The following is a 7,664-nucleotide window of genomic DNA, read 5'->3' on the forward strand; positions in this document are numbered from 1 at the left end:
TGTACACAAGGGACATCAATTGTCCTTAAGTTAGAACATCTTTGATTTCTATATCTATCACATTCTTTCTAATTGCTTCAATCTCTGTGTCTTTTCCCTCGACTTCTTTTATCTTAAGTCTCTCCTCCATGCTGTTAATTTGATTTTCAGCCATGATTATTTTTTTCTTTTCTAATTTATTTATTATATCTATAATCATAGTATTTTCAATTGATTTCCTTAGCTCTGCAACCTCCCTTTTCATCTCATTCTGTTACTGTACTGTCTCATTTTTCAGTTTTTGTTTTATTAACTTAAAACCATATTACATTATTCTAAACTGCAAAATACTTGCAGAGAATCTGTCTCTCTTATTTGGGTTCTAGCCTCCAGGACTGTGAGACAATACATTTCTGTTGTCTAAGCCTCCCAGTTTGTGGTGCTTTGCTGTGGCAGCCCTAGCAAACCAATACACTGGGCCACCTTACTTAACATTCCGGCCAGACCCCAGGACTCTCTCTCCTTCTTCTCTGCTTTATTTTTCTTCCTTGCAACTTACCCTCTCCTAATATATGGTATACTTTCCTTATTTATATTATTGCCTGCTCCCCCACTAGAATGAGGGCAGGAATTTTTGCTTTGGTTCGCTGATTTATTTCTAGGGCCTAGCACGTAATAGAAGCTCAATAAATGGCTGTTGAGTGAATAAATACAACCACATCTGATGCCCTAACCTATGCTCAGGATGACCCAGTGTTAAGCCTCTTGAGAACTAATAGAATCACGTTGATTATTGCTTTGTGATTTTGGGGAAAATGTCTTTGGATTCATTCATCTACTTAGAAAATATTTATTGAGCTCCTACTACATGCCAGGCACTCCTCTCAAGTGTTAAGAGTACAGTAGTAAACAAAAACAAGAGGGAGAAAAAGACAATAAACAAATAGCTTATATACTATCAGGCAGTGCATAGGTGCTGTGAAAACTAGTTAAGCAGGGTACATCCTCCAGATGACTACTGCTGTGGAAAAAAACCACCCTGAAAGTCCGTGGCCTAAAACAACAATTTTGTATTCTCTCTCATGGTTCTTTGGTGGACTGGGCCCATACGGGTGGGTCTTGCTGGGGGTCTCACAAGTGATGCAGCCAGATGCTGGCCGGGCCTCGAGTCATCCGAAGGACCGGCTGGGTCGGACATCGAGGTGCCTCACACGTTTGGCTGCCGTGGATGTTGACCTCTGGCTAGGAGCTCGGCAGGCTGCTGACCAGCACATCTGCCTGTGGCCTACCCACAAGCTTCTCAGCCTGGCAGCTGGGCTCTGGAAGGAGCGCTCCAAGAGTAAGTGTTCCACGAAGCAGGAAGCAGAGGCTGCTGGAGCGGTGAAGTGCCTGGGACTGGCTCAGCGTCACTTCTGTCGTGTTCTGTTGGTTAGAGCAGTGACAGGGACCCCAGATTCCAGGGGCCAGAGAAAGAACACGTGGCGTAGGAGAGATTGCTGTGGCACCTTTGGAAAACACAGTCCGTACGGCAAGGGGATAGTAAAGGATGGGCGAGCAGGGAAGGGAGGTGCTCTTCGTAGGCACGGCCTCCCTGATCAGCCTCCTTGGAGCACAGGCCTGCGGGGAGTGACGATATCTGGGGAAGAGTGTTATAGGCCGAGGGTGGCAAGTACAAAAGCCCTGAGGCCAGGCCTTAGGCATGGTGCTTGGCATGGTGAGGAACAGCTGAGGTGCGATGGGAAAGGAGCTGTGAGACCAGCACTTACAAGACTCAAGCAATGTCTTATCTGTAGGCCCCAATAGTTCACAGAAACCTGAAGGCTTTTAAAACTTTGGGGGCTTTGCTGCAGCCCTTGGTGATGACTCCACCCATGCCTGCCCTGTGTTGCTTGCCTTTGCCATCCTGAACCCACTGGTGCTCTCGCCAGCAGGTTGTCCCTTTTCTCCTTGATCTCCATCAACCCATGAGACCTTGTCATTAAGTCACCCTCTTCGGCCCAGAAGCCAGGTGCCAACCAGGTTGCCTGTGTTGCTATGTTTGCTGCTATGAGACAGGTTCGGGGCCGCAGAGCAAATTCTACATGTCTGTGTCATAGCCCTGCTGTCACAGTTTTTATACTTCTCAGGTCGGCCCATTGGGGCCCCAGCCCAGAAACAGGGAAATGGCTCAGAGCCAAAGGGGCCCAGGTGCCCTTTGCTGGGACTGCAACCTGCCCTGTTCCCTGCCTAGCTCTAGCCCAGCCCCTTCTGGGGTTGGAACTCTCTGCCCACAACCCAACCCATTGGCTGGCTGAACCCTTCTCTACACCATCGGATTATCTGGAACCATGACGGACCCCAGCCGGGCTCTGGACTCTTCTGGCTTCCCCACTGAGGGGCTGTCTGTCTGATTTGCCACCTGAAGACGAGCAGCTGGGAGAGAGGTGGCAGGGTGGATAAGGGTGCCAATTCGGGAGTCTGCCTGATTGGGTTTAGATCTGGCTCTGCCTCGCATTGACAGGGTTACCTCGGGCAAGTAGTTCAACCTCCCCGTCCTTTTGATCCTTCAATAGAGGGCCTCTACTACATCTTTAAAATATTAGAAATAGGGGGCTTGCCTGGTGGCGCAGTGGTTGAGAGTCCAGTTGCCGATGCAGGGGACGCGGGTTCGTGCCCCGGTCCGGGAAGATCCCACATGCCACGGAGCGGCTGGGCCCGTGAGCCATGGCCGCTGAGCCTGCACGTCCGGAGCCTGTGCTCCGCAATGGGAGAGGCCACAGCAGTGAGAGGCCCGTGTACCGCAAAAAAAAAAAAAACACCAAAAGTATTAGAAATAGGTCTTAAGAATGATCCGCCATCTAGTTATTTTCCATAGCCAGACAACTCGTAGATCTCCATCAGCCTGCTGAACTGTTCCTTTTTCAGAGACTTGTTCATATACCATCCAGAAGTGTCCGGGTTTCCTTCTAACCGTTGTGGCTTGCAGGATCAAAGTAACAACCTGAATTTGATATAAGTTCAATGTCTTTTCCTTTAAGAATTAACTCCTCTTTCTGGGCTTGAGACACTGACAAGCAACGCCTGGTTCAAATACTTTCAAACGCTGCTGATATATTTCTCATACAAGAAATTCCAGATTTCAACCAGAGACCTGTCCTCTTGAATGACAACGGTGATGGGGAAGCACACAGATCTCATCTTGAAACGGAAGCCGGGGTAACACCCTCCATTACATTCTGTACGTGACAACCGACAGTGCAAACCACAGCCAGTTCCTTCCTATTTCCCCACTATTTGTCCACCCAGAGCCTCTTCTTTTTCCTTCCAAGGAGACTGAGTTTGACCCTGATGTGATTCAAATCCCTCTGCAGCCTCCTGTGGGGCCCTTCGTGACACCTGTGCATCCCTTCTGAGTGATGTCTACATTTTCTGGACCGTCGACTGCCTGATTGCTTTCATTCTCACAGCAGATGCGGCAAAGAGAGACCCCGTCCCTGTGCTCTTGTTTCTACATCAGTAAAGTCGGCTGTAGTACTGACCTCATAAGTTCACTGGGAGAATTCATTGAGTTCGTGCACACATATCAATATTAAGGTCTTGGAAGGATGCCCGGCACATTGTTGGTGCTAAGTGTTGGCTCTAATTATTTTACTATATTAGAGTCTGTGACTTCTTGAATGAAGCTCTAGACCTTTCCATGCTGCTCCCCAGAGCCAGGCCCTGTAGCTGGACCCCATCTTGAGGCCCCACATGCACTGGGCCTCTCAAGTTACGTTCCCCTCCCACTAGCCTGATAACCCATCATGCCCCCAACCTGGCCTACTCAGAGCACCAAGGAGGCAGGGTGTAGAGTCCATCTTGTGATAGAATTCAGCCAGAATCCATTTGAATTTCCAGAGGCTAAACCACAGGACCCGAAGTGGACACTGGAGCCCTTGGAGACAAAGCAGAAGCTTTTGCTGACAGGCAAACTTCAGGAACTGCCACACAAGACGGAGCTTTGCTTGATTAGCTGGGGGTACTGGACGGGAAGGGGGCAACACGGTTGGAGGAGATGCTGAGACCTGGCTTCCGGCTCAAGCCTTTACTTAGATTGCATCTCCTGGCATGCGGTGTCTGGGGGTGCTCTTGGATAAGTAGGGGAGACAAAGTCCCTCACGCCGCAGTGGCGATGAGCAGACGCTGGAGCTTTGTCGTCATTTGGGGAGCGCTGGTCTGCTGAGTCAGCCTGATCACAAAAGGCTAAAGAATCAAGGAACTTCGTTTTTCTGTTTGGCCGCGTCGAGTCTTCGTTGCTGCGCGCGGGCTTTCTCTAGTTGCATCGAGCGGGGGCTACTCTTTGTTGCGGTGCGCGGGCTTCTCTGGCTTCTCTTGTTGTGGAGCACGGGCCCTAGGCACACAGGCTTCAGTAGTTGTGGCACGCGGGCTCTAGAGCGCAGGCTCAGTAGTTGTGGCGCACGGGCTTAGTTGCTCCGTGGCATGTGGGATCTTCCCAGACCAGGGATTGAACCTGTGTCCCCTGCACTGGCAGGCGGATTCTTATCCACTGCGCCACCAGGGAGTCCAATCAAGGAACTTTTGAAGGTTAGAAACAGGCCCTGGTTTCTGTGTTACTTTTTTCTTTTCTTTTTAAATTATTTTTTGTTGTGGTAAAAAAAAAAACCCAAACACATAACATAAAATTGATCATCTTAACCAGTTTTAAGTGTGCAGTCCAGCAGTGTTGAATATATGCACATTGTTGTGCAGCCAGTCTTCAGAACTTTTTGCAAAACTAAAAGTCTATACTTGTTAAACTCTGCTTCCCGCCGCCCCGCCTCCCCCCACCCCTGGTAAGCACCATTCTGCCTTCTGTTTCTCTGAATTTGACGACCCTAGGTACCTCATGTAAGGGGATCACACAGGACTGGTTTCTGTGCTACTTTTGAAAACCTGGATTTTGGAAACCTTTATGACAGTCGTCAACATACACGCCATCCTCCCACCTCTTCTTCTCAGTCTCCCCCTGTGCTCAGCCCACAGGTACTGCTGTTCTCCCCACTCAGTCCTTGGCCAGTGCATGGCCCCTCACACTTTTTCTCGGTGGGCTTCCCCAGCCTTGGCTCCAACCAGCCTCAAATAGCTGACGGCTGCTCCCCCGTCTGGAGTCTTTATCCTCCCTGGGCCCGACCTTCAGGTCTCAGCATTTTGACGAAACGTCAGGGAGATGCTTGCATAGGTGGTCAGGAACCATATTTTAAGCACTACTGCTGCGTCATAACGACCGATTTCCTTGTCTGTCTCCCCAACTACTGTCAGCTCGACTACTGTCAGCTCTGTCCCTCCTGACAGCCCAGCCTTGCAGACATCAGATTGAGTGAATGAAGGAAGAAATCCTAAAACACAGCTCAGTAGAAAAGTGAGACCAAGAGAAAGCTCTCAAGGTGGAGACGGTACATTGAACACATGCATTTTTTCCCTAATGAAACTCCACTCAAACTACAGCAGAGGGATTTAAGCGATAATATACAAACCCAGGAGGAGGGTGAAGTGGCAGAGCTGAAAGGCGGAGTCACAGGGGGCCGGTGGGAAAGCGAGAAGCCATGGAATCCCTAGAGTGTACAGGAGCATCAGCCCCGGTCCCTCTGGAAGTGGGAGTGAAGGCGAGGGAGGGATCATGGGAGCCATCCTAGGGGCTCCCCACCATCCCGGGTGAGCTTACCAGCACTCAGGATGCAGCCCACTTACCCAGCCATCTTCCTGCCAGGGGCCCAGTCTCTTGTCCACACAAGTGCCCTAATTCTGGTGAGTGCTGAGTTTTCCAAACTACCCACTGTCCCCCAGCAGGGCTCTGAACACTTTCTGAGCTGAAGACTCTTTTTGGAGCATCTCATCGTGGGAGCCTTCATCCAGAAACGGCAGTACTGCCCTTACCTTATTCAGCTAGACTTGTGCTTAAAACTCAGCGTTTCAAAACTCAACAATTTTTGTGTTAGGTATACAGATTTAGGTGGTGAACTATTTTAAAGGTTAAAAAAAAAAAGATTAATGCAAAAATCAGCCAAGTGGTTACCTCTTGGGGGAAGGAATATGATGGAGGAAGAACACAGCAAGGGCTCTGTAGGACATTGAATTGTGTCCCCCCAAAATATGTTCAAGTCCTCACCCCCATTGCCTGTGAATGTGACTTTATTTGGAAAGAGCATCTTTGCAGACTTAATCGAGTTAAGATGGGTCATACTGACTGGATTAGAGTGAGTCCTAATCCAATGACTGGTGTCTTTATAAGAGAAAGGAGAGGGGAGAAGGCCAGTGACCATGGAAGCAGAGATTGGAGTGATGCAGCTACAAGCCAAGGAACGCCAAGGATTGCTGGGAGCCACCAGGAGCTGGGAAAAGGCACAGACTTTCCTCAGGAGCCTTCAGACACCTTGACTGCAGACTTCTAGCCCCCAGAACTGTGAGAGAATAAACTTCCCTTGTTTTAAGCCACTCAGTTTGTGATCATGTGTTACAACAGCCATGGGAAACTAACACAAGCCCCAAAGCTTTACTAATGTTATATTCCTTAACCTGGGTTATGAGTACTAGGGGATTGGCTTTAGTATTGTTTTAAACTATACATATGTGATTTCACATTAACAACATTACAAATAAATAACAGCAGAAAAGGAGCATCCAGCGAGGGTCTGGGCCTTGAAGATGTGTTCAGATCGGGCACATTTGGCTGTGGGTTTGCTCTGCATGCCAAGATCGTGGCAGGTCTGTGGGATGCGTGCTGGAGGGGGCTCTCTGGGGCTGAGCTTGAACATCGTGGATCATGGGATACAGCAGATGGCAGAGGGGTGGTGGAAGCTTCTTGTCTTACATGTGAGCACCGTCCCAGGAGGTGCCATGTCAACAGGAAGATGAGATGCCCCTCCATCCCGGGTGCAGCAGGCTGTCTGCCTTACGGGAGGGCCGCGGACTGGATAGCTGAAGTGGGAAGGGTCCCTCCGGAGGCTCTGTGGGGGTCTGCTGACCTGCAGCATCTGTCTGGGAGGCAGCCCGAGGTCTTCCTTCTTCGCCCTGATGGGGGACGCTTGGCACATAGCATCCCCCTCAGTGGGAGACCTGTCCACCGCAAAGTGGGCAAGGTCTGAGCAGCCCCACCATCTCCAAGATGCTTATTACAACCCGGGCCCACACTTGGCTTTCTGTTGATGGCCCTGTGGAACTTCCAAGAGAAAGGCGTCATCAAGGGCCAGAAGAGCCCCTTCAAGAAACTGAAATAGAGGAGCCACTGGGGGAGAAGCAGCCTCCACCCACCCCCGGTGTCATGGGACTTCCTCCGCAGGCCTCCTGCAAAATGCTGTTGCCTTCGTGAGCACTGCCCCCTGGAGCAACTTTCCTCTTCCCTTTGCTCAGCCAGAGGAATCAGGGCCGTGGGCTTTCTTGGTGATTTTTTTTTCTCTGCTTGGTTCCCTGCCCTGTAGTTAAGAGGAAATAACAGCCATCCCAGGAATTCTCAATAAATGTATATTATTTAGCTGAAAAAAAAAATTGTTAAAGGATGAGAAAGTGAACAGTGAACACCTTATAAACTGTCCTAAACAAATAGATGCTGGTTCTGAGTGTAAAAGTGCACTTTGAAAAGTGGGGAGAGGTGGGAAAAAGTCACTTTATACCTCCCTTAAAACTGTGTTAAGTTCTGTTTAATGGCTATTCTGGGAAAGGGATATAATTCC

At 49.6% G+C, this 7,664-nt stretch overlaps 1 pseudogene; it reads right to left on the reverse strand.

Moving 5' to 3' along the window:
• Window positions 1-813: 813 nt before the first annotated feature.
• On the reverse strand, window positions 814-6,749 carry LOC101289404 (60S ribosomal protein L9-like; annotated as a pseudogene).
• Window positions 6,750-7,664: the final 915 nt, after the last annotated feature.

Source organism: Orcinus orca, chromosome 9, assembly GCF_937001465.1.
Source record: "Orcinus orca chromosome 9, mOrcOrc1.1, whole genome shotgun sequence".
NCBI lineage: Eukaryota > Metazoa > Chordata > Mammalia > Artiodactyla > Delphinidae > Orcinus > Orcinus orca.